The sequence below is a fragment of the Herpailurus yagouaroundi genome, unplaced genomic scaffold (genome assembly GCF_014898765.1).
Source record: "Herpailurus yagouaroundi ecotype Mexico unplaced genomic scaffold, PumYag 77, whole genome shotgun sequence".
In the NCBI taxonomy this organism is placed as follows: domain Eukaryota; kingdom Metazoa; phylum Chordata; class Mammalia; order Carnivora; family Felidae; genus Herpailurus; species Herpailurus yagouaroundi.
Genome location: NW_024412388.1, coordinates 79,365,596 through 79,390,823, shown reverse-complemented (window position 1 = coordinate 79,390,823; position 25,228 = coordinate 79,365,596). Strand labels below are relative to the sequence as shown.

At 40.2% G+C, this 25,228-nt stretch overlaps 1 protein-coding gene across 6 annotated transcripts in view; it reads left to right on the top strand.

Annotated features, from left to right (window-relative positions):
* The first annotated feature begins 8,130 nt into the window (after positions 1 to 8,130).
* The window catches only part of EVI5 (ecotropic viral integration site 5), a 248,898-nt gene continuing 231,800 nt past the window's right edge, over positions 8,131 to 25,228 (top strand). For all 6 annotated transcript variants that reach the window (XM_040470985.1, XM_040470988.1, XM_040470986.1 and 3 more), the window contains exon 1: positions 8,131 to 8,433. The gene's annotated coding sequence lies outside the window, so the exon portion shown is untranslated. The remainder of the gene's footprint in view (positions 8,434 to 25,228) is intronic.

Here is a 25,228-nt window from a genome sequence, read left to right as displayed (position 1 = left end):
TTGCCTTAAGACAACAGTAAACATTTATTATCTCTTACAGTTTCTATGTATCAGGAATTTGGGAACAGCTTTCTGACTGGTCCTGGCTTGGGGTTTCACATGAGATTCAGACAAAGATAGATGAAAAGTGCTTCCATAGCCCAACTCATGGTAAGACTTCTAAAATATAAGCTATCATTATTAGAGAGGCAGTCTCCTAAAACCAACATATTATAGGAGATCTCTTTCAAGAGAATGGGAAAATAGTGGAGAATAGAATATTTCTTATTTAGAAATCTCTCACAAAGTATATCACTTGTTTCTGTATTTCACAGTAAACTCCCGGTTAATAGCCCTAAGTAATACAAATGCAATATCCATTGATAGAACACAATAGTCTACAGTATTCCAAAAGCTAAAGAGTAAAAAAATAACCACAAAGGTAAGTCCTACCAGATTAATAATTTTGTCTAGTGCCAAATCCTAAGAGCTGAAATCACCTAACATTTAGAAGCTTCTATCTAGCCGATGCCTCAGAGTCAGCACCCTAAACACAACAGTTCATATTCAGTTGTCATTCTGAGACATATCAAACCATTTAAGAAAGGAAGGAAAAAAGAAGAAAGGAAGGAGGTGGGGGGAAGGGAGGACAATAGAGAGGAAGGAAAGGTGGAAGAAAAACAAAATCAATTAGTTTTTCATAAGACCAAAAAGCTTTGGTTACTGCATTTTTAGTCCTCCACATTCCCAGCTTCCTCTAAAGGTCCTACTAACATATGTATAGGGAACTGAAAGGGTGTTAAATGGGTGGATCCCAGTGGCAATGTCATTGTAAACACTCCCTATGAGTCAGCTATAAATTCAATTGAAATCCCTAGTCTCCTGGTCTTCTCTGTTTATCATGGTTACCAAAATGACTGCTGCCTTCAGAAATGCTAATGGGAAACAGGTAAATGTCTACAGTGTTTGATTTTCTATTAGAACTTATAAAAATGTAAGCACTGCAACAGGAAATATTTTGTTTTTGAGTTAGAGTTTATATACGTTGCTTAGTCTTTGAAACACAGAACAGCTTGGCAACACTTATTCAGTTTTATTTTAAGAATGTTATTGTATTTTGACTATTGAGGGATTAACAAGAATTTATGGAGTGTTAGGTTTAATTTTGCACCTGTAAGAAAGGTATTTTAGTAATTGACTTTTTGTAATTCAGTAGTTTCTGCCCTTGATGTAATTAGCTACTGGTTATCTTTTTTGAATGTACATTCTCAGAGGAGAACTGATGAGTCCATAAGGCCTTCAAATTTCTCCTGTGGAGAAAAAGAATAGCTGAGAAAAATGACTGGGTACCACAGTATTCATTCATAGTTCCACATGGTGATAATGTTGAAAGTTGTGTGGTCTTTCAATGATGACTTCAGCAGTTGTTGCTTCCCTTGTTGTTTAGGAGTGCAGTTTGTAATAAAAGCTAAATTAATTTTATTGTAAAGTAATGCCTTCTTGGGGCGCCTGGGTGGCGCAGTCGGTTGAGCGTCCGACTTCAGCCAGGTCACGATCTCGCGGTTCGTGAGTTCGAGCCCCGCGTCGGGCTCTGGGCTGATGGCTCGGAGCCTGGAGCCTGTTTCCGATTCTGTGTCTCCCTCTCTCTCTGCCCCTCCCCCGTTCATGCTCTGTCTCTCTCTGTCCCAAAAATAAATAAAAACGTTGAAAAAAAATTAAAAAAAAAAAAGTAATGCCTTCTTAATGTAGCTTCCTCATCCTTTTTTTGTGAAGAGGGCAGAGCATTAATTAACATTAGCTAAAGTTTGTGCTTTACTGTTAGACCATTTTCACATGAAATAACACATCTCACAATACATCAATCTTTGGCAACTCTTATTTGCCTGATGAAGACACAGAAGCTTACAGAGTTTATTTATTTATTTATTTATTTATTTATTTATTTATTTATTTATTTTAACGTTTTTATTTATTTTTGAGACAGAGAGAGACAGAGCATGAACAGGGGAGGGTCAGCGAGAGGGAGACACAGAATCTGAAACAGGCTCCAGGCTCTGAGCTGTCAGCACAGAGCCCGACGCAGGGCTTGAACTCACAGAGCACGAGATCATGACCTGAGCCGAAGTCGGCCGCTTAACCGACTGAGCCACCCAGGCGCCCCAACTTACAGAGTTTAAAGACCCATTAACAGGTGGTAGAGTCAGGATTTTTCTAATCAGAGTCTTTTAAAAAAATCCTTATTCTTTTTAATTTTGCACCTTGGTGCTTTGTGGCTTTGGATAACAGCAATTACAATAGCTACCATTTGTTGAATGCTTATTATGTGCCTTGCATATACTATTTCATTTAACTGTCACTTCAGTGCTTAGGTAGATATGATTATTCTTATTTCCAGTTTACGGATGGTAAGATTGGATCTCAAAGAGGTTAAAGCACAATTTTGACAAGCACACTTGAAATTTTAGGTCACAATCTAGTCACTTGCATGAATGTAGAGGTTACTAGTTCCCAGATAATTGGATAGTTTACGTGGAATTACTGTTCTAGTGGCAGCAAATTTTATCTTGCTTTAAAACAGTTATCTCAGAAAGTCAAGAAAAGAACAGGCTTTTGCTGGGTGGGATAAAAATTGGCACTCTATTGATGTCTCATTTTGGTTAGAAGCTGTTGTTGGATTGATAGTGTGAATGTCTAATATCACATATAAAAATGATGCCCAAACTCTAGAGCCAGGGAGCTGGTCGTTTACTACAAATGTGGCAGATCTAGTCTCTCTACCTGTGCATGAAGTGCCAAGAGAGGGCAATAGACTTCTGTCAATTAACAATGTTCTTTCTAAGATAATGTGTCTTGCAAACAATAGAATATGGTAGAAGTAAAGTGGTAAGTTTAAAGCCATCCTCATAACCTCAATACCTGGAGAGGCCACAACTTTTGTGCTTAACTTAAATTTGGATTCATGTTGTGGAAAGCAATGAGCCAAGTGAAATAGGCTTTCACTATTTCATCATGAACTTTTTCATTTTTTCAAAGCAGAATATTTTGAACATTAGGAGTTGCACCGGAGTATTGTTTCTCCTTTTCCATTAATTAATTAATTCATTCTTTTTTTTTTTTTCCAACGTTTATTTATTTTTTTGGGGACAGAGAGAGACAGAACATGAACGGGGGAGGGGCAGAGAGAGAGGGAGACACAGAATCGGAAACAGGCTCCAGGCTCTGAGCCATCAGCCCAGAGCCTGACGCGGGGCTCGAACTCCCGGACCGCGAGATCGTGACCTGGCTGAAGTTGGACGCTTAACCGACTGCGCCACCCAGGCGCCCCTCATTCATTCATTTTTAATGTTTTTATTTATTTTTGAGAGAGAGGGGGAGAGAGAGAGAGAGAGAGAGAGAGAGAGGGAGAGAGGGAGAGAGGGAGAGAGAGAAAGAGAAAGAGACAGCGTGCAAGCCGGAGAGGGGCAGAGAGAGAGAGAGGGAGACACAGAATCCAAAATCCAGGCTCTGAGCTGGAGCCCAATGCAGCAAGAGCCCGACGCAGGGCTCGAATCCAAGAACTGTGAGATCATGACCTGAGCCAATGTCAGAAGCTTAACTGACTGAGTCACCCAGGTGCCCCTCTTTTTTTTTTTTTTTTTAACTTTTTTTATTTTGAAAGAGAGAGAGAGAGAGAGAGAGAGAGGGAGAGAGAGGGGCTGAGTTTGAGTTGGGGAGGGGCAGAAGGAGAGAGGGAGAGAGAGAGAATCCTAAGCTGACAGTGCAGTGCCTGATGTGGGAGTTGAACTCACAAACCATGAGATCATGACCTGAGCCAAAGCTGGACCCTAAGTGACTGAGCCACCCGGGTGCCCCTCTCTTTTTTCTAGTAGAGCACTGCCAAGAATACTTTCGATGGATGGAATGTTCTATATCTGTGCTGTCCAAGATAGTAGCCAGTAGCTATGTGTGACTATTATTGAGCGCTTGAAATGTGTGAGTGGGAGTGGGAAACTCAAATTTTAATTTAAGTTTAAAGGTAAACCAATCACATGTGGCTGGTGGCTGCTGTATTGGACAGTGCAGTCAGAGAATGTAACTGAGATGCCCTGGCTCTCTAAGGAAGCCGCAAATGCCAGGAGACCAGGGTGAGTGTGGGGTGTTGTTCACAAATGGGTTTGACTACACTGCTGAGTTCCTCTTCCATACACTGGGTAGTTTTTGCCTCTCAAGGAAATGCCTCCTTTGCTTTTCCTTTCTGTGAGCAATGACTCACATGCCTGACTTATAAAACACCTTTGGCACTTGAGAGCATGGTGTTCTGAGATTTAACCCTTGCCAGGTTTAGAGGGAATAGAGCTCAGACGCTATCCTGTACAGTGACAAAAATCAATGCCAAGGGGTTGCAACATTAGAACAGAGAAAACTTTGAATTGCTAATTGAATTGACCTCAAATTTGTCTCCAAGGTGGGTGCCACTGCCCACTGCACCCATGCTTCCTCTATTTTGAAGTTCCAGAGTGTGAACAGCAGAGTGGTGGAGAGCTGGAGCAGAGGTGGTGTTGGTGTGGAATTCACACGGTGGAATTTCACTTACGCAAGTGCTCAAGCACTTGTGAGAAATCAGAATTAGCTATTTCTCTGGTTAGATTGAGCTATTTCAGTGACAAGTTAAAGTGTAAGCTCTTTTGTCAAAAAAATTGAGTGAGTGAAGGAAAGGCATAAACCAGGGAGATTGCTGGAGGGTCAGGGCTAATGGAAAAAACTCCTTTCCTCAGGCCAATGACTTCATTTAAGATAAAGTATCTCAGCATTTAGCATAGCAGTGCTGATTATTTAGATTATTTGGAATATATGGGCATGTATATATATTTTCTATATATGTATATGTGTAGGGCCAATTAAAAAATATAATTTCGGGGTGCCTGGGTGGCTTAGTGGGTTGGGTGCCCGACTTTGGCTCAGGTCATGATCTCACAGTTCGTGAATTCGAACCCCACATCAGGCCCTGTGCTGACAGCTCAGAGCCTGGAGCCTGCTTCAGATTCTGTGTGTCTCTCTCTCTCTGCCCCTCCCCTGCTCACTCTCTGTCTCTCTCTCAAAAACGAATAAACATTAAAAAAAAAAATATATATATATATATATATATAATTTCAATCAATAAAATCACCAAGCTTATTATTTACCATTCATTGAAAATATATTGAACAGCAAGTATGCAAAAAAGCACTTGGGCTACTGAGAAGCCTAAGACAGACTATGATTCCAATCATTGCAAAGCTCTTGATCTAGTGGACAATATATATAAACCACTTGGCATTAGACGGAATGGATTCCAAGCTCTGTCTCACCATTTTTCAGTTTGTATAAATAGGGGCAAGTTACTTGGTATTTACTAAGTCTCAGTTTTTTCATATGCAAGGGGGTTATAAATACCTGCCTGATGAGCATACTATGAAGATTAAGAGAGATAATGTATGTATAGCCCTTGCCAATACTCATACACAGAGTGCTCAACCGTGTGTTAGCTTATTTTTAAAATAGTATGCCGCATTTATTTTTATATACTTTTTTAGGTAAAATTCACATTAATTGAAATGTTAACCACACACTTTTTTTTTGACAAAACGAACACACTTGTGTAACTCACACCCTTTCAAGATTTAGACCATTTTTATCACCCAGAAATTTCTCTCCTGTACCTTCCCAATAAATTCCCTGTCAGAGGCAACCAGTTCTGTTTTTTTCCACCACAGATTAGTTTTGCCTGTTTTGGAACTTCAAATAAATAAAATCATCCAGTAAGCACTCTTTTGTGTCATTTATTTATTTTTTAGTAGGTAATATATTCACATGGTTAGAAATTGAAAAGGTACAAAAGGGCAGGCAGTCAAAAGTCTCCTATCTACTCCTGTCTACCAGTCACCCTATTTTCCTCTCTTGAAGCAGCAAGTGTTATTAGTTCCATGTGGGCCCATCCTGTAGCCATTATTAATACAGTGGTTTTTACAAGGTGATTTGAGAACTCTGTTTTAAAGTTTGCCCAAAGAATCTTGTGACAGCCCAGTTAAAACAATATGAAATCAGTTTTACAAATAACTGGAGTTATTTTTAGATTCTGATTACAAATTTCAAATTGTGACATTTTGTACATGACTTAGGTAACCTTTAAACCACATCTAGTTCAAATTCTAACATTCTATGATTTTCAGTCATTGATTAAACAGATACATATTGACAAATATGGAAATACAACTATGAATCAAAGAAAACCAAGCTCCTGGACTTATGGATGTAATAATCCAGTTGAGGAGGGAATAAAAATTCAACAAAATAATCATACAACTACAGTTTCAGTGCAGTATGATAGGAAGGGACCAAGGTGAGGAGGTCCAAGGGTGCTCCTCAGAGGTATAGACAAGAGCCAACTGAGGTAAGAGGTTTGAGGGTTGGAAAAGATTTCTAAGCATTGAGCAAAGCATATGCAAAAGCTCTGTCAAGAGAGGAAGATTTGAAGGATTGGAAAAGGCCAGTGTGGCTGGAAAAGAGACAGCAGGATGGAGGAGACGGGTAGTCTAAACAGTGAGAAGAGATGGAGAGAAGAGGTGGGCCAGACATCTGACCATATTGGGCTTGGTTAGCTGAGGGTTTTTGTCCAAGAGAATGGAAAGCTATTAAAGTGGTTTACCTGGGAAGTGACTTGGTCACATAGCCTTTTGTGCGGAGAAGACATGAGAGAGGAACTAAGGGGCATGTGGGTAAGCCATTTAGAAGACTAGGTCAGGCACCCCTCCACCCCCATACAGGTGGACTAGGGTGATGATGGAAGAGATAGAAGAGAACAGATCCAAAGAAAATTTCAAAGGTGAAATCAACAGGATTTGCTGATAGATATAATATAGGAGGGAAAGGTAGATTTTTCAAGATGTCTGTTAGCTTTCTTATACAGAATGTATTCAGTTGCAATAAAATTGTCAATTGAAATTAACTTTAAATAATGGCATGACCTCTGGGCGCCTGGGTGGCGCAGTCGGTTAAGCGTCCGACTTCAGCCAGGTCACGATCTCGCGGTCCTTGAGTTTGAGCCCCGCGTCGGGCTCTGCGCTGATGGCTCAGAGCCTGGAGCCTGTTTCCGATTCTGTGTCTCCCTCTCTCTCTCACCCTCCCCCGTTCATGCTCTGTCTCTCTCTGTCCGAAAAATAAATATACGTTGAAAAAAAAATTAAAAAAAAAATAATGGCATGACCTAAAAGTTATGAAAAAATTTGCCTCATAAAATTTCAAGGTTTCAAAGTTTTTAGCTGGATGGAGGGCATGGCTCTACTCCCTATTTTTTAGTGTTTCCTAAGCCTGTTTAAAAAAAAAAGTGGAGCGTTTTTCTTTTTATGAAATGCTTCCTACAGTGAAACCCTTTCTGGAAACCATAAATTTGCGTCAGAAAATAACCAGGGACTATCTAATTTCTAGGCAAACAATTTTGGATTTTTTTTTTGTGCTGATACTTACTCCCATTTTGTAACTTCTAAATGTATAATGAAGGCAATTTGTATTACCTTTATTATTTTTCTTGCCCGTTTTTCCCGGGGTTAGACCGGAATTAGTAGACAGTTTCTGTCCCAAACTAAGTACGTACTTCTAAGAATTTCTTCGTTGATACTGGATGGTTGCCTGGCTGGACTGCATGTATTTGTGCCCAGGTTCTGCCCCCTGCGGGACTCTGCATAAACCCAGTTTGTCGAGATGACTGATGGTAGAGGGATTTGCAATCATAAGTGCTATTTGCACACTGATTATTGTTTTTCAGAGTGACCTAAGTCACCTCTCGGGGAGCCGGGACGGCCTCTCGAAGCCTGCGCGTCTGCGTCGCGTGCCCGCGGCCTAGGAGGAGCGTGGGCGATGCGGTAGAGCAAAGCCTGCAGCTCCAAGCTTGGGGTCTTCTCGGGCCCCCGAGGGGGTGTGTCCTGTGCTGCTCTTACAGGCAAGGGGCGGTTCAGGAGACTGGGGAAGTCTGCAATTTGTAAGGCTGAGGGCTGGCGCTTTGAAAGAGAGGCGGGGGAGGGAGAGGGATTTCCCCGCCCCCGTTCCCCACGGCCCAATCCCTTCGGTTTCTCTTTTTCTCGACCGGCTGCCCGGCCCCTAACCTGCTCGAACCCATTATGCGGTAGAGGCTGCCGGTCTCTTTAAGGCTCTGCCGCGCCTGCGCCTTGGGCTTTCCTGACGCGGCCGGCCAGACCCTGGAGTAGCCTGCGGGCGGGCAGTGTTGGGGTCGGGTAGTAGTTAAGGCAGTGGCGGTGCCCAGAGGGGTGGTTGAGGGTTGGAGGCGGCTCTGAGCTCGTCAGTGAGCTCGGCGCTTGAGAACGGGCGGGGAAGGCGGCCCGCGGAGTCGAAGCCCGGGCCGAGGCGCTGAGACGCGGCGGCGAGGCTGCCGGCTGGATGGGAAGTTAATGTTTACGGCGGAGTCCACCCAACGTTTCCAAGGTGAGGGGCGCCGCGCCAGGCCGGGCGGGCCGGGAGGCCGGATGGGCCGCGAGCCCGGGTTCCGCGGGGCGCACAGCGGGGCCAAGGCGCGGCGAGTGGGGGCCGCCACCAAACTTGCGGCGCGAGCGGGGCGGGCGCGCCCGGCCCCGCCAGGGCCTAAGTTCCCTGAGGCCGCGGCGGCCCGGGACTGTCCTCCCGTGGGCTCTGAGGAGAAAACTCGCTAGCTGGTCTCCCAGTGGAGTCCCAGGGAGGTGGAGGGAACGGGGAGCTACGGGGGCGCTTCCTCTCAAATCCTGTGTGGGATACTGACGTTTCATGCCCGCCCTCGAGGCCAGAAGTCCGTTCTCTCCGGGTGCCCCGATGGAGTGAGACCACCTGCGCCCTTACTTGCAAAGTTGGCGTCTTCATTTGGCCTCCGGGATTCTGCGCAAGGCAGAGTCGCCAGGCAAGTGATGGGCAAGCCTGGTGTGCTAGGTGACTCCCTGGGGTATCCTTGGACAGCGTTAGTAGCCATCACTGAATCACCTAATGACTAGCGGGGCAAGCCTCAAATTAACCGCAGAATTTCCGGTAGATGGAATTGTGGTGTTCGTGTTTGTTTTAGAATTGCCGTGATTTCTTTGTGTCTGTTTCTTTGGGCGTTTTAGATCAAGTCATTTGTCATCCTTTTCCCGAAGAGTTGAACCAAAACTTTTGGGATGGTTCCTTTGCTTTCCTCCTATCCGTTGTTGTTAGAGGTGATTTTGAAAAGCAGTATTTTCTTGCAAAGATATCTTTTCTTTGGGTTGCAGTGTAGAATAATAAACCCCTTTCTTTGCTGAAAGAAAGAAATCCAGTGTTCTTTGAAGACCAAGTAAAACTATCTGTTGGTGGTTTTTGCCTTTGTTCTGGGCTGATAATGTGTTAATAGTTTTGTTTTTTTTTTTTTTAAGTAACCTGTCTTGAATTTACCTGAAGCTTCTTGTCTATTCTAAAATGCTAGCCTTAAGGTCTCTGACAACTGTGTGTCAAGGAAACTTAGAAAGCTTATTAAAGTATACTATGCAGAAAAAGTGCACAATCCTAAGTGGGTAGGTAAAGGATTTTTACTAAGTATACCACCACAGATCAAGAAACAGAACATTACTAAATTGGGGTTTATACCTAGGAGTGGAATTGTTGGTTTGTGAGGTATGTGGATGATAAACTCAAGTATTAGATACTGTTGAACATTTTCGCAAAGTGGTTGTGCTAATTAGAGAATTTTAATCCAGTTACCCCACATCCTTGTTGGTGCTTGTCAGTTCGAAACCTTTGTGCTATTCTGATAGAAGTGCAGTAATATATTAGTGTGGTTTTAGTTTGCATTTTCTTGATGATTGTGGTTTTATCTTTTATTGGCTATTTATAGGTCTTTCGTAAAATGTCTGAGTCTTATTTTTTTAATTTATAATATTTTGGATATGAGTCCTTTCTGGAAGGTTCACACACACCCTGTCTATAAATTATACATAATTTATCTTATTTCCATTCTGTCTTTTCACTCTTTTAATGGTGTTTTTTTGGTGGATGGACATTCTTAATTTTAATGAAGTATATTTACTATTTTCCTTTATGATTACTGCTTTCTGTCTCCTATTTAAGAAATCTTGCTTAGCCTAAGAATATGTAGATATTTTCCTGTGTTACCTTACAAAATTTTTGTTTTGTTTTAATTTTCACATTTAAAGTGTACAATTTATAGTAAGTTTTCCATGGATTATAGGGGGTCAAAATTCACTTTTTACCAGGTGGGTATCTTTTTGACCCAGCATTGTTTATTGAAAATAACCATACTTGTCCCTCTCCACTGGTGGCACTTTTTCACAAATCAGGTGACTGTTTAAGTGTGGATCTGTTTCTGGATATTCTGTTTTATTGGTCTATTTGTTATCCTTGCACCAATATTCCTGTATTAATGTAATTGTATAATCCTTGATGTGTGATAGTGTAAGGCCTCCAGCTTTGTTCCTTAATAATGGACAGTTTTGGCTCTTTGCATTTCCATATAAATTTCAGAATCTTCTTGTCAATTTCAACAAATTTTGGAAATTGGAATTGAATCTATCAATTTGGAGAGTACTGACATCTTAATATCGAGTTTTCCAATTTATGAACATAGTATATATCTCTATGTAGGTCTTTTAAAATTTCAGTAATGTTTTGTAGTTTTCTGTGTAAAAGTCTTGCACATCTTTTATTGTTTAATCTTAGGTATTTGAAATTTTTGACATTATTGTAAGTGATATTTTAAAATACTTGTGGCCAGTATGTAGAAGTACAGCTGATATGGGGCACCTGGGTGGCTCAGTTGGTTGAGCGTCCAACTTTGGCTCAGGTCATGATTTCACACTTTGTGGGTTCGAGCCCTGTGTCAGGCTCTGCACTGACCAGATTAGAGCCTGGAGCCTGCTTCAGATTCTACGCCTCTCTCCCTGTCCCCCGACTCCCCCTCTCCGCCTCTGCCCCTCCCCTGCTTGTGCTGTCTCTCTCTCTCATAAATAAATAAACTTAAAAAAAAAAGTACAGCTGATCTAAGTCTTTAATCTTCATTTGCAACCTAATCTAAACTACACCTTGTATGTTCTAGTTTTCCAAGCTGGTTTGCTTGTTATTTCTTTTTTCATTTCTTTCTTTCTTTTTTTTTTTTTTTCCTTTGGTGTAGTGTCTAGGACCAATTAAAGAGTTCTAGAGTGTTGAGTATATTGACAATCACTGTGTTAGGACTTTGGGGATACAAAGCTGATTAAGATGCTTCCCCTGCCCTTAGGGGTTTAGAATCTAGGAGGGTAAGTAGAAATTCAAGAAGAGACCTTTATCCTCCACTATAAGTGCTATTATGAAAATTGGTTTGGCAGCATGCAAAAAGGACATATAAATTCAACTGGGTAGGGGTGAGAGTGGGGGAGGTAATATGCCTGGCTGGCACTGTTCTGAGTGCTGAGCAAAGGAATTGGGCTGTGGGTAGATAGGGGCTGCTATTCACAATACATGCTTTTCTGCTTAATTCCTTGGCTTTCAGCCTTAGCTTCATTCTACTTTTTTGAGTCTGGAGTCTCTCCAAGTCACTGTTTTTAGGGAATAAATTTATGAGAGGACGTAAATGAAGAGAAACTAAAAGGCCTATATATTGCAGAGTTTAAATTACTAACCTGCTTTTCAGCCCCATACCTTTCCCATCCTGACGATATACTGTCTGGAGACTTCCAAGTCCTGAGCCTTCCTGGGGTTCTGTGAGTGAGGCAAATAAGCTTCCCCCCCCCCCCCCCTTTTTCTTTCTTCTTCTTCTTCTTCTTTTTTTAAGTTTATTTATTGATTTTGAGGGAGAGTGAGTTGGCACACACATGAGAGGGAGAGAGAATCCCAAGCAGGCTCCGTGCTGACATCGTGACCTGAACTGAAATCCAGAGTCAGATGCTTAACCGACTAAGCCACCCAGGTGCCCTGTAGATCAGCTTCTTGACCGTATTCCCTTATGCAGGCCTGTAGGTTTGGCTTCCTGTCCTCTACCCAATTATGTATATTCCTCCATCTCTTTCTTGTTATGTGTTGCGGTATCTGAGAATGTTAAAGATAGTCTCTTTAAGCTTTCTTTTCCTTGTGTAGTTTGTTTCCTCTAAGTTACTTTTTTTTCTGTAATTGAGGCCCTCCTCAGAGTTTTGATAATCCTTGGTTTTTTCATGATTGAGAGTGGGGACTAAAAGCTGATTGGAAGCCCTGAGCTTGTAGGTGGGGCTTATTGACTTCCAGTTTTACTCTATAATCTCCTGCATGGAATAGTGGTTCTCAATTTGGTTGCACTGTAGAATCACGTGGAGAGCTTAAAAAAAGAGACACACTGCTAGACTAAATACAACAGAATCTTTGAGGATAGGACCCAGGTAGCAATATTTTTTAAACAGATATGATTGCCTACAGTAAAACACACACATTTTAAGTAAATAGTTTGATTTTGCCATGTATACAACCATGTAACTAATAGGATACAGAGCATTGTGAAAACCCTGTAAAATTCCTTAGTATATCTTTGTTCTCTCTTCCCCATTCCCTGCCCAGAGGCAACTGCTATTCTGATTTCTATCCCTATAGATTAACATCGGTATTTTCTGAAGTTGTCCAGGTGATTCCCCTATGTGGTCAAGATTGAAACCATTGGTTCACTTGGACTGTTTGAAGCTAGCTACTCCAGGGTTTCTGTCTTTCCTTTTGGTCTGGCCACATTGCCCAGAGAGTATCTTCCAGTTTTGTGCTTGGAGGGTAGAGGTTTGGTAGCTAGTGATCTGGGAATTCAAGAAACACGGCTGGAGAATGAGTCACAGAACATTCAGTATATAAGGTCACGTGATTTGCTTCTTTTTGTTGGGATACTTATGTCCTCTACCTTTTATGGTTTGCTCTCTTGAGAGAATAAATCTCCAGTCAGCTGCTGCATTGAGTATGGGCTACTCAGCAGCTTGGAGAAGGAATGGGGTCTAGGTTTCTAACTGTTCACAGCTTTCACCTGATCCTTTCTTATTTGGGTCTCCCTTGTTCCTCTTTGTTCTGGCAGTTCCTAAGCCTTTTGAGGATTGTGTAGTATAAATTGGGTTTGTTCTAAATTGCCAGCACTGCTGGCTTGTAATTTGGCTGTCTTTGACAAAGTCGATTACCACTCATTCATCTTCTTTCCAGCCTCCAAAATTTTATTGCTGTTGTCTCTTTTCCCATTCTCCCTGTCCTTATGGTTTATGAGCTAAAAATAGAACACAACAACATCTTTTTCCTTGTTTTAGTAGAGTTTTATGAGGGAGGAAAATTAGATGTGTGTGTTCTATCTGCCAACTTAACCTTAATCATCTGCTTTCATTATAAAAATGTGTTGCCATCTGCCCTTCACTGTTGTCTGCTCCTTGAAGGATTATAGCTTTTAAATTTCTTTACTGTTACCTAGAGTGTCGGGAGGGACAAAATATTGGGTCCCAAATATATTGGGACCTTTCTCTAGAAATCCCCAAATTCTTTTGAGAAGTACTTGTCCCAGAATCATACATTCTCAGGATTGGGAATGGTTTTAAAGGTAAGCCAAATGGTGATCTCTCTGATGATTTATAAAAATGGGAAACTCATGGGAAAGAGGGGATTAGTGACTAGAGAAAACAGATTGAGCTATGTATCTCTGCAAGGGGTCTGAAAATCCATATAGACCTTAAACATTTAATAGTGAATGAATAAATAATCTTGCATATTTGTAACATAAAAGTTATTAAAAAGTCATGGTGGTTTTGTCATTTCAACCCATAATATTTCAATCCAACTGTGGTCATGGGAGAAGAATTTTTAATTTTGAAGGATTCCATACCATAAAAAAATTGGAAACTATTACTAAAGTTGTAGAGATCTTAGTTTATAGTTAACATAAATTGATAATTAGCTAAAACCACCCACTGAAAGTTTTATGTTAAGCTTCTCTAATAGTTTTGTGATTCTTTGCACTCTTTATTAAAATTTTTTTAAATGTTTTTTTAATTTTTGAGAGAGAGAGGAACAGTGTAAATAGGTGAGGGGCAGAGAGGGGGGAGACACAGAATCTGAAGCAGGCTCCAGGCTCTGAGCTTCAGCGCAGAGCCCGTCGCAGGGCTCGTACTCACAGACTGTGAGGTCATGACCTGAGCTGAAGTCAGACGCCCAACCGACTGAGCCGCCCAGGCGTCCCTATTTATTTTTTTTAAAACACTAAGTCAGTAGGTTTCCAAATGGTGGTCTTTAAGACAGAGTTTTTGGGTGCCTGGGTGGCTCAGTCGGGCGTCCGACTTCGGCTCAGGTCATGGTCTTATGGTTCAAGTCCCGCGTCGGGCTCTGTGCTGACAGCTCAGAGCCTGGAGCCTGTTTCAGATTCTGTGTCTCCCTCTCTGCCTCTCCCCTGTTCACGCTCTGTCTCTGTCTCAAGAATAAATAACCATTAAAAAAAAAAAAAGTTTTTAACAAAAAGTTCGCAATGAAATCATTTGTTTTCTCTTAGGCCAAGTGTATACAATTTAAAGTATTTACCTTTAAGTTATGTCCATATTTTTCTGTGCTAAAATGCCCTTTTGGAAACATGTAGGTTAATTAGTGTTTTGTGGATAGAACCCGTTGATTGTTGCTCATTATTTCAAATGGCCTGGTGTGTTTGTTGCTATTTCCACCTTTTTTTTTTTTTTAAATGATATCTGTACTTATAGAGAGCTTTCCCTGCCTATGCTGTTTGAAGTTTATCCTTTTAAGTGGCCGAAGATAATGTGGGTTTAGTGCTTGTTAATTGTTCTTTGTACTAATCCACCCCTCACAATTATACTCTGGAAAGTGTTCCATAAAGCTGGTCAGACTGGCTATCTGGGTCTTCATTGTTGGTTGTTCTTTTCAGTGTCCTGTGAGTTGATGATTAGGGCTCTCTCCGTGAGGAACTGCTGGTTCCTGTGTTGTTGGAAGGGACCTTGATGAGAGAGAGGAACAGAACTGGCTGTGTTATTGATCATTGCTCTTGTTTTTCGTAGGAAAGTGCAAGCATTGATATAAAAGTGAAGAGGGGGATTTTGTCTTATCTTTGGGTTGGTGCTCAAATGATTAATAGCTGTCTTCTTTTTTGGCCTGGTATAGATTTTTTGCTATGTCAAAAATGGATCTAGTATTTTCATAAATTATGCTAGTAAATTTGTTAGATCAGTGCTAACAGATACTGGATAAAAGTGTAGCTCTAATGAACAATTGTATAATATATCTAAGTGAGATACATGAGAGAAGGAAAATTTAATATCTTCAGGTATACCAGAAATTAGGATAGTTGAGAAGACTTGATGGTGAGAAGATAGAGCTTGAAGTAAATTGAAAATGAATTTTTTGGGGGCACCTGGTCGCTCAGTCAGTTAAGGTGCTGACTTCGGCTCAAGTTACAATATCATGGTTCGTGGGTTTAAGCCCTGCATTGCGCTCTGTGCTGATAGCCTGGAGCCTGCTTCAGATTCTGTGTCTCCCTCTCTCTCTGTCTGCCCCTCCCTCATTTCTCTCTCTCTCTCTCTCTCAAAAATAAATAAAACAAAAAATTAAAAAAAGAATGAATTTTAGGGAATAAGCCCATGAAAAATCTGCCTTTGAATATTTATTTGAAATACATGTAAGAGATGCGCACAAAGTTAAAGACTCAACCTGACTGCCTTTTTGAAAATGTGGAGAAGCTTCTTTTCTAGTGTCAGATGAGCAAGGTTTATTTTACTTATTTATTATTTATTTATTTAAATGTTTTTTATTTATTTTTGAGGCAGGGGGAGGGGCAGAGAGAGAGGGAGACACAAAATCTGAAGCAGGCAGGCTCTGAGCTGTCAGCACAGAGCCTGACCTGGGGCTTGAACTCAAGGACTGCAAGATCATGACTGGAGCTGAAGTCGGAGGCTCAACCGACTGAGCCTCCCAGGTGCCCCAGATGAGCGAGGTTTGTAATTGTTATCAAGCATGATGGTACATTTGTATGTAAACATACAAGATCAGAAAAATGAATCAGTGAGTGATCTAGAAATTTAAAGAAGTTATACAGTTGTCAATAAATCATTAAGAACCACCAAGGATAACATACTTAGCATCTCCTCTGTGTCAAACATAATGATAGGTATTGGGAAGATAATGGTGATCTATTCTACATGGACAAAATCCTTGCTCTCACACAATTTATAAACTCCAGGGGAAGGCACAATCGATACATTCTTGTTTCTGAGTGAGATGATAAAAAAAGGTAATTAAGGGGCGCCTGCGTGGCTCAGTCGGTTGAGCGTCCAACTTCAGCTCAGGTCATGATATCACAGTTTGTGAGTTCAAGCCCCACGTCGGGCCCTGTGCTGACAGCTCAGAGCCTGGAGCTTGCTTCTGATTCTGTGTCTCCTGATCTCTCTGCCCCTCCCCTATTCGTGCTCTGCCTCTCTTTGTCTCTCAAAAATAAATGTAAAAAAAAAAATTTAAAAAAAGGTAATTAAGTGATTAACTTGTCTTAAATCTTGAGGCTTTTTATAACTAGTAAGGGAAAATGCTGAGTGAAGTAAGTTTTAAATTTTAATATTGCTTTAAAAGTTTGTGAGGTAAATTTATTTACAGTGAAACACATAGAACTTAACTATACATTTGAGTTTTGATAAATGTATATGCCTTTGTGAATCTCTTTACCTCTCCCCCCAATAATCCTTCATGGTTCTTTTAGTCAGACCCTGTTGTTATCTTTTACCACAGATTAGGTTTTCTTGTTCTTGAACTTCTCATAAAAATTGAATAATTCAGTGTATTCTTCTCTGTCTGGCTTCTTTTGTTCACCATAATGTTTTTGAAATAAAGCCATGTTGTTGCTCACATCAATAGTTCTTTTTAATTGGTGGGCAGTAATCCATTGTATAGCTATAATACAGTTTATCCATTTCCCCATTTGGTTATTATGAATAAAGCTGTTATGAACACTTGACTACTGGTCTCTTTAGAGACATACATTTTCATTTCTATTGGATAAATAACTAGAGGTGAAATTACTGGGTCAGCGGACAGATGCATATTTAACTTTAGAAGACAGTTACAAACAATTTTTCCCAAGTGGTTATACCATTCCACATTTCAGCCAGCAATCTGTGAAGAGTCTAGTTAAATCAGAGCTGAGTTTCAGAAAGTTTATTCTGGTACAGTGGATCACAAGACTTAAGATAGGGAAAACACACAGTAAAGTAATAGAGTTGAAAATTGATGTACTCCTATTCCAAGGAATTGGACAGGGCGGTGGGGGGGATCTTAAGGATTCTAGAGCTGTGGTATGTGGGGTGAAGATAAGGGAGGTGCCAGATGACCCCGATGTATCTGTCCTAGGCTTTTGGATATTGGTGTGGCAGTAATTAGAGGGAGCTGAAGAATAGATTTTGGAGAGAAAAGTACAGCCTTTTTGGAGGTTATTTACGTGTTTCTATATCTGTCTGTTAAATATATATATATTTATTTATATATTTAAAATGTATATAATGTATTTTTTATATATTATATAGGTTGAAATACCACATTTCTTTTGTTGTTTATTTATTTTTTATTTTAAGTAGTCTTTACACCCACTGTGGGGCTCAGATTCATAACCTTGAGATCAAGAGCTGCATGCTCTGCTGAATGAGCCAGCCAGGTGCCCTGAAATTTCATATTTCTTGATCCAGTAGTTGTACTTTATGGAATAACTCCTAGAGAACTACACAAATGTTTAGAGGTATTTTTGGCACCTGGTATAAAATAAAAAATTGAAAACAACCCAAGTAGGAGTACTTGGGTGGCTCAGTTGGTTAAGCATACAACTCTTGGTCTGGGCTTAGGTCATGATCTTGCCATTTGTGAGTTCACGCCCCTCCTTGGGCTCTGTGCTGACAGTGTGGACCCTGCTTGGGATTCTCTCTCTGTGTCTGTCTCTTGCTCACAAAAATAAATAAACTTAAGAAAAAACAAAACAAAACAAAACAACCCAAGTAGCCATCAGTAAAGGATTGCTAACTAAAATGTGGTACATTCTTATGATAGCATGATATACAGTTAAGGTAATATGGTGTGTGTATATACTGTATTTCCTATTGCTACTGTAATAAATTAACAGACTTAGCTTAAAAAAAATTAAGTCTCTTACAGTTATGGGGGCCAGAGGTCTGATTCACAGGGCTAAGGTCAAGATATTGGCAGGGCTGTTCCCAAGGGTAGAATCTGTTTTCTTGGCTTTTCCAGCTGTTAGAGTTGCATTACTTACATTTGCATTGCATTCTGTGGATCTTTTTCTTTTCTTTCTTTTCTTTCTTTCTTTCTTTCTTTCTTTCTTTCTTTCTTTCTTTCACATCCAAGTTAGTTAGCTTATAGTGCGACAATGATTTCAGGGGTAGATTCCTTAATGCCCCTTACCCATTTAGCCCATCCCCCCTCACACAACCCCTCCAGTAACCCTCTCTTTGTTCTCCATATTTAAGAGTCTCTTATGTTTTGGCCCCTCCCTGTTTTTATATTATTTTTGCACCTTCTTCCATCTTCTAAGCCAGCTGTTTAACATCTTCAGATGGGCCCAACCCAGCTAATCTGGATAACCTCCTCATCACAAAATCCTTAACTTAATCTGCCGAGCTTCTTTTGTCATTTAGAGTAACATTCAGGGGCGCCTGGGTGGCTCAGTTGGTTGAGCTTCCGACTTTGGCTCAGGTCATGATCTTGTGGTCTGTGGGTTCGAGCCCCGGGTTGGGCTCTGTGCTGACAGCTCAGAGCCTGGAGCCTGCTTCATACATGTGTCTCCCTCTCTCTCTTCCCCTCCCCTGTTCATGCTCTGTCTCTCTGTCAAAAATAAATGAACATTTAAAAAAATATTAAAAGGGGTGCCTGGGTGGCTCAGTTAGTTAAGCGTCCGACTTCGGCTTGGGTCATGATCCGGCTCGCGGTTCGTGAGTTCCAGCCCTACTTCAGGCTCTGTGCTGACAGCTCAGAGCCTGGAGCCTGCTTCAGATTCTGTGTCTAACTCTCTCTCTGCCCCTCTCCTACTCACGGTCTGTCTCTCAATAATAAATAAATGTTTAAAAAATGATAAAGTAATATTCATAGGGGTGTCTGGGTGGCTCAGTTGGTTAAGCATCCCACTTTGGCTCAGGTCATTATCTCAGGTTGGTGGGTTCAAACTCTGCATGGGGCTCTGTGCTGACAGCTCAGAGCCTGGAGCCTGCTTAAGATTCTGTGTCTCCCTCTCTCTCTGCCCCTCCCCTACTCGTGCTCTGTTTCTCTCTGTCTCAAAAATAAATAAACAAAAAAAATTTTTTTGAAGTGACATTCATATGCTTTGGGTATTATGATGAGGACCTCTTTAGGAGGTTGTTAATCAAGTTACTAATAATGCTAACAAGGACAGGAGATCAAGGTACATTAAAAAAATTCTCAAATATGTATAGTATGCTTTAACTTTTGTTAAGTTAAAAATATACATATATACTCCTATGTTAGTATATGTATAGAAAAGAATTTTTTTTTTTTTTTTTTTTTTAAAGCAAGCATGAGCAGGGGAGAGGGAGAGAGGCATTGGAGAGAGAGAGAATCTTAAGTAGGCTCCATGTTCAACATGGAACTCAATCCCATTACCCTGGGATCATGACCTGAGCTGAAATTGAGAGTTGGATGCGCAACTGACTAAGCCACCCAGGTGCCCCTAGAAAAGAAATCTTGATGGAGATAGACCATATTGCTAACAGAGGCTATCTTTGAGAGTAGGATTACAGAGTATTTAAACTTTCCATTTTTTTCTATGATATTTCAATTTGTAATTAACATGTATTTTCTAATCAGAAAAATCACAATAAGTAAAAGGATAGAGTATAATACTTGGTCATATATTGCAGAGAGATCAATAAACAGGCTTTTGGTGAGCGACCTTGGTAAGTGTGGTTTCAGAAAAATGGTAGGGCAAAAGCCAGATTTAGTGAGAAAGTGGAAGGTGAGGAAGGGAAGAATGAAAAGGTAAACATCTTTACAGTTGCTTAGCTATGAGAGGTGGCAGGATGCTGTGAGACCAGGGCTTTTCAGAGGGATAAATAAAATTCAGTGAGATTTTTAAATATGGCAGAGCAGCATGTTTGAAAGTTGAAAGCAGAAACTGGGAGGAAGAGAGAGATAACTTGAGTTCCAGGACAATTCGGAGTATGAGGCCTGAGGTCTTCTGACTTGATTAGACAGAAGACCCACTTCCCTGTGGCGGATAAGACCTAGAGTGGTGTGGATATGCCTACTAGTTTATAATATTTTAGTTTTCTTCAATATTATCAGATTAAAAAAACATCTCTTGCAATCATAAATGCTTCTTTGACATCTTCTGAGAGTCTGAGGTTATTGTGTAACTATGTAAATTTAGTCTTGGTAAAGTATGTACCCACATTGTCTTGATTTGTCCCCCAAACTTCTGATTGTTTCTGTAGCCTAGCATATAAATTTCAGGGAATAAGACCTTAGTTTTCTAGGTGCAACATTTTGGGGATTTTTTTTTATTTTATATAAATGAAACTAATTATTGCATAAGAAAATCTTTATATAAGACTGTATCAATTTTCTTTTGACTCTATGTTACACAGGAAAGCATTGGAGATAACATTCACTTCAACCTTTTTTCAAGTTCCTGACAAGGAAAAAGAGCTTAAATAACTTTTGAGGAGGCCACGTGTATCTTGTTGATAGAACAGGGTACTTTTACCTTGCTGAGATGCTGAGGACCTTCTTAAAAATTATTACCCCAGGGGCGCCTGGGTGGCTCAGTCGGTTAAGCAGCCCACTTCAGCTCAGGTCACGATCTCGCGGTCCGTGAGTTCGAGCCCCGCGTCGGGCTCTGTGCTGACAGCTCAGAGCCTGGAGCCTGTTTCAGATTCTGTGTCTCCCTCTCTCTCTGACCCTCCCCTATTCATGCTCTGTCTCTCTCTGTCTCAAAAATAAATAAACGTTAAAAAAAAAATTATTATCCCATTGACATTTGGTATATTTGTGCCAGGATTTCCTGATTTTTCATATGTATCCTTCTATCCAGTTTTGATTAACATACATTTCCTTCTCATAATTTGATCATTTTTTTAAAAAATTATTTTTTAATGTTTATTTATTTTTGAGAGAGTGTGAGCAGAAAGAGTGGGAGACACAGAATCCCAAGCAGGCTCCAGGCTCTGAGCTGTTAGCCCAGACCCCAACGTGGGGCTTGAACTCACAAACTGAGATCATGACCTGAACTGAAGTCGGACACTCAACTGACTGAACCACCCAAGTGCCTTTTCTTTTTTCTTTTCTTTTCTTTTCTTTTCTTTTCTTTTCTTTTCTTTTCTTTTCTCTTCTCTTCTCTTCTCTTCTCTTCTCTTCTCTTTTTTCTCTTTTCTCTTTTCTCTTTTCTTTTTTTCTTTTATTTAAGTGTATTCACTTATTTTGACAGAGAGGGAGAGCATGAGCAGGGTAGGGACGGCAGAGAGAAAGAGAGAGAGAATCCTAAGCAGGCTCTGTGCCATTAGCTTGGAGCCAGACACAGGGCTTGAATTCACAGAATGTGATACCATGACCTGAGCCAAAACCAAGAATCTGACGTTTAACTGACTGAGCCACCTAGGTGCCCCACTTTTCCTCTGTTAGTATCATTGCAATTAAATTAGCACAACTAGCATTAAAGTAGAAGTTTTAGGACTTTGCTATGATCTGTGGATTGTTTACCTATTTGGAGAATTATGTTGAAGATTCTAATTGCCATTTTAGGATTTTTCAGAACAGTGGTAATCGTGTTTATTTCATATTGGGTATGGAGTGACAGTGCTTAACACACTTCTTGACCCAGGGCTTGGTATATTGTGTATACTAAATAAAAAATTCATGTAATATGTGATATAGTTTAAGAGAGACTTGTTCTGATCAATGAAACCAGAAGCTGGTTCTTTGAAAGAATTAACAAAATTGATAAACCACTAGCCAGTTTGATCAAAAAGAAAAAGGAAAGGACCCAAATAGATAAAATCCAGAAGGAAAGAGGAGAGATCACAACCAACACAGCAGAAATAAAAACAATAATAAGAGAATATTATGAGCAATTGTATGCCAATAAAATGGGCAATCTGAAAGAAATGGACAAATTCCTAGAAACATATACACTACCAAAACTGAAACAAATAGAAAATTTGAACAGACCCATAACCAGTAAGGAAATCAAATTAGTAATCAAAAATCTCCCAAAAAACGAGTCCAGGGCCAGATGGCTTTCCAGGGGAATTCTACCAAACATTTAAAGAAGAGTTGACATCTATGCTCTTGAAGCTGCTCCAAAAAATAGAAATGGAAGGAAAACTTCCAAACTCTTTCTATGAAGCCAGCATTACCTTGATTGCAAAACCAGACAGAGACCCTACTGAAAAGGAGAACTATAGACCAATTTCCCTGATGAACACGGATGCAAAAATCCTCAACAAGATAGTAGCCAACTGGATCCAACAATACATTAAAAAAATTATTCACCACGTCCAAGTGGGATTTATACCTGGGATGCAGGGCTGGTTCAATATCTGCAAAACAATTAACACGATTCATCATATCAATAAAAGACAGGACAAGAACCATATGATCCTCTAAATAGATACAGAGACAGCATTTGACAAAATACAGCATCCTTTCTTGATAAAAACCCTCAAGAAAGTAGGGATAGAAGGAGCATACCTCGAGATCATAAGAACCATATATGAACGACCCAACGCCAATATCATCCTCAATGGGGAAAAACTGAGAGCTTTCCCCCTAAGGTCAGGAACAAGACAGGGATGTCCACTCTCGCCACTGTTATTCAACATAGTATTGGAAATCTTAGCCTCTGCAATCAGACAACACAAAGAAATAAAAGGCATCCAAATCGGCCAGGAGGAGGTCAGACTGTCACTCTTTGCTGATGACATGATACTCCATATGGAAAACCCTAAAGATTCCACCAAAAAACTGTTAGAACTGATTCATGAATTCAGCAAAGTTGCAGTATATAAAATCAATGCGCAGAAATTGGTTGCATTTCCATACACCAACAATGAAACAACAGAAAGAAAAATCAAGGAATCGATCCCATTTACACTTGCACCAAAACCCATAAAATACCTAGGAATAAATCTAACCAAAGAGGTGAAAAATCTATACACTGAAAACTATAGAAAGCTTATGAAAGACATTGAAGAAGACACAAGAAAATGGAAAAAGATTCCATGCTCCTGGATACGAAGAACAAATATTGTTAAAATGTTAATACTACCCAAAGCAATCTACATATTCAATGCAATCCCTATCAAAATAACACCAGCATTCTTCACAGAGCTAGAACAAATAATCCTAAAATTTGTATGGAATCAGAAGAGTCCCTGAATAGCCAAAGCAATCTTGAAAAAGAAAACCAAAGCAGGAGGCATCACAATCCTGGACTTCAAGCTATACTACAAAGTTGTAATCATCAAGACAGTATGGTACTGGCACAAGAACAGACACTTAGATCAATGGAACAGAACAGAGAACCCAGAAATGGACCCACAAACATATGGCCAACTAATCTTTGACAAAGCAGGAAAGAATATCTAATGGAATAAAGACAGTCTCTTCAGCAAGTGGTGATGGGAAAACTGGACAGCAACATGCAGAAAAATGAACCTGGACCACTTTCTTACACCATACACAAAAATAAACTCAAAATGGGTGAAAGACCTGAATGTAAAACAGGAAGCCCTCAAACTCGAGGAGAAAGCAGGCAAAAACCTCTTTGATCTTGGCCGCAGCAACTTCTTACTCAACATGTCGCCAGAGGCAATGGAAACAAAAGCAAAAATGAACTGTTGGGGCCTCATCAAAATAAAAAGCTTCTGCACAGCGAAGGAAACAATCAATAAACTAAAAGGCAGTTGACAAAATGGGAGAAGATATTTGCAAACGACATAAAGATCAGATAAAGGGTTAGTGTCCAAAATCTGTAACTAACTTATTAAACTCAACACCCAAAAAACAAAGAATCCAGTGAAGAAATGGGCAAAAGACATGAATAGACACTTCTCCAAAGAACACCCAGACGGCCAACTGACATATGAAAAAATGTTCAACATCACTCATCATCAGGGAAATACAAATCAAAACCACAATGAGATACCACCTCACACCTGCCAGAATGGCTAACATGAACAATTCAGGCAACAACAGATGTTGGCGAGGATGCGGAAAAAGAGGATCTCTTTTGCATTGTTGGGGGGAATGCAAGCTGGTGCAGCCACTCCACAGTATGGAGGTTCCTCAGAAGAAAACAAAAAAATAGAACTACCCTATGACCCAGCAATTGCACTACTAGGTATTTATCCAGGAGGTACAGGTGTGCTGTTTTGAAGGGACACATGCACCCCAATGTGTATAGCAACACTATCAACAATAGTCAAAGTATGGAAAGAGCCCAAATGTCCATTGATGGATGAATGGATAAAGAATATGTGGTCTATATCTATATACACAATGGAGTATTACTCGGCAATTAAAAAGAATGAAATCTTGCCATTTGCAACTATGTGGATGGAACTGGAGGGTATTATACTAAGCGAAATTAGAGAAAGACAAAAATCATATGACTTCACTCAAATGAGGACTTTAAGAGACAAAACAGGTGAACATAAGGGAAGGGAAACAAAAATAATATAAAAACAGGGAGGGGGACAAAACAGAAGAGACTCATAAATATGGAGAACAAACTGAGGGTTACAGGAGGGGTTGTGGGAGGTGGGGATGGGCTAAATGGGTAAGGGGCACTAAGGAATCTAATCCTGAAATCATTGTTGCACTATATGTTAACTAATTTGGATGTAAGTTAAAATAAATAAATAAAATTAAGTAGTAACAAAAAAATGAATAAATGTTAAAAAAATAATAAAAGTTAAAAAATCAGAAAAAAAAGAGAGAGACTTGTTCTGAATTTGTGCTTCTTCAGACTTTCTAGATTGAAACATAGGGAAGCCAGTATTTTAGTATATACTCTTGCTGCTGCCAGGAAAAAATTGTGTGTGTGGATATATCTTTTTTTTTTTTTTTTAAACAGTTTTGTGTTTGTATCAATGGAAGGTTGAGGTCAGGGAACAGACTTATTAGCTCCTTACCCATGAACTTCACCTCAGCTATAGCTGTTTTATGTGCAGCTCAAAGGATCAAATTTTAGTTAGCTAGTACTCTTAGCTAGTTGTTCGTCCTTCCTTCCTTCCTTCCTTCCTTCCTTCCTTCCTTCCTTCCTTCC